At 50.9% G+C, this 1,868-nt stretch overlaps 1 non-coding gene across 1 annotated transcript; it reads right to left on the bottom strand.

Moving 5' to 3' along the window:
* Nucleotides 1-1,186: 1,186 nt before the first annotated feature.
* Nucleotides 1,187-1,290, bottom strand: LOC115943390 (U6 spliceosomal RNA). Its single transcript, XR_004077961.1, has one exon. It is a non-coding gene; the product is annotated as a U6 spliceosomal RNA (small nuclear RNA).
* Nucleotides 1,291-1,868: the final 578 nt, after the last annotated feature.

Raw genomic sequence — 1,868 nt, 5'->3', positions numbered from 1 at the left:
TTGGAAAGGTCAGGGGTAATGTATTCCTCCTCTCGAGACTCACGGTACCGTTGAAGCCCATTCACATGGACCCCGCAGCATTTCAGGCTTGGAATAATTCAGACGGGAGTTCGCCTGAAATTTATCTTTGCTGTATTTACACAGAAAGACCTTAAAAAGATAGCCGATAGTGTAAACATGGATAATTATAATATTTCAGGGGAGGTTTAACATACCAAAAGAGGAAAAAGGAATTTTTAAGCACAGCGGCAGAACCCACTTCTGGACACTGAGAAAATTAAAAATTGTTCTTTTCGATCACAAAATCATGCCCATGGGATCCCATATGATCCGGAAGGTGATTCAGGTGCAAGCCAGCTATCACCTGGTCTTGTTTGGTCAGTGCCTCGAGAGGTTGATACCCAGCACCGGTTAACAGCAAGTTGGGTCCTGCTGGGGCCAAAGTCAGCCTCCTTCCATGCAGAGGTAGCATGGGGTAGGAGTGGGAAAACACAGTCCTTGCAGTTAATAGGTCTGGCATGGACTCTGCGCGTCTTGGATTCTTTGAGCCTGCTGAGCCTCTATTTCCCCATCTGTGAAATGGGTGAAGCAATACCCATCTCATGGGCTTTTTCTAAGGATCACCAAGATCCTACGGCGATGGTCCTATCACAGTAGGGCCTCAGCTCCTAATTCCCTTCCCCCCCACTGGTCCAGAAGGAAGCACTGGGGACTCCCCAAGGACCGCCCATGCTCCTCCTCCTCCACGTCTGCCTGGGGCCTGCCAGGGAATGCTGGTTTGGAGGCAGAGGGTGCCACCCTGTTATTTGGTTCAGACTGACCCAGTTCCTCCCAGGCCTTGAATCCAGCCTCTTGTTTCTGTCACAGCAAAGTCTCACCCTCTCGATCACACGAGCAATGTACTAATGGAAAGGGTATGGCAAGCTTTGGAGCCTCAGACATGGTTTCCAATCCCAGCTCTGCTGTTACTTACACAGCAGCAAGTTTCCCAACTTCTCTGAGTCTCTGGGCAAGCAAGATGGCCAACCCTGCTTTGCAGGAAATGTCGAGCACCTGACACAGCCCTTGGTCATTACAGTGACTGGGTCATCGGTCGTTATTGTTGTTAGTATAGTGTGTTCAGACCTTTCTAAATTGGTCAGAACTCTGGCTTAGCTGTTGGGATTCTTCCCTAGATGGGAAGTAGCAGACCATGGGGAGAATCTGCTGGCTTGCGTGTCACCCTTGCCCCAGGGGCCATGCTAATCTCGGTATCGTTCCAATTTTAGTATAGGTGCCGCTGAAGGGAGCATGGGAATCTGCGGGTTTGGGGGAAATGTGATGGTGGGGAGAGCGGATGGTGGCTGTGACATGGCCACAGTGGCCTACAAGGGACCCTGGTCTGTTTTGCCCAAGCCCTGCTTTCAGGCAGGGATGCACTGAGCTCGCCAGAGACAGAGCATTCTGAGGCCCTGCTCGGCATCCTCCATTTCCAAGCATGCGAGTGTGGTCCCAGAGCACGTGTCCTGGCCAAAGGAGCACAGGAGACTCTCACAGCGTGACCTCCCCGTGGAAGAGATGAATAATAAAGCTCAACGCCTTGCCCAAGGCACCATGGAAAAAGGCGTTCATCATCTTAATGGCACCTTTCAGATGTCTGCCTTCTCTGTGGCCTCTTCCTCATGAACCCCCCTCTCGAAAGCAGTCTATGTGAGCTATTCCTGGCATGTCCTGTGGTACAAAAGCGTGGTTCATCTTTTCAAGGAGACATGGGGAGGTTGAAAGTCAAACCCATTGGAACAAACCTTGGCTTTGGAGACCAGTTAAGTGCTTATTAAGCAAGTGCTCGCTCTCCCTGAGAAGATGAGCAGACAGAGTTTGGCGATGGC

The sequence above is a fragment of the Leptonychotes weddellii genome, chromosome 3 (assembly GCF_054177405.1).
Source record: "Leptonychotes weddellii isolate Sample4059 chromosome 3, ASM5417740v2, whole genome shotgun sequence".
Taxonomy (NCBI): Eukaryota; Metazoa; Chordata; class Mammalia; order Carnivora; family Phocidae; genus Leptonychotes; species Leptonychotes weddellii.
The sequence above is the reverse complement of the archived record's forward strand: the minus strand, read 5'-3'. Positions and strand labels throughout refer to the sequence as shown.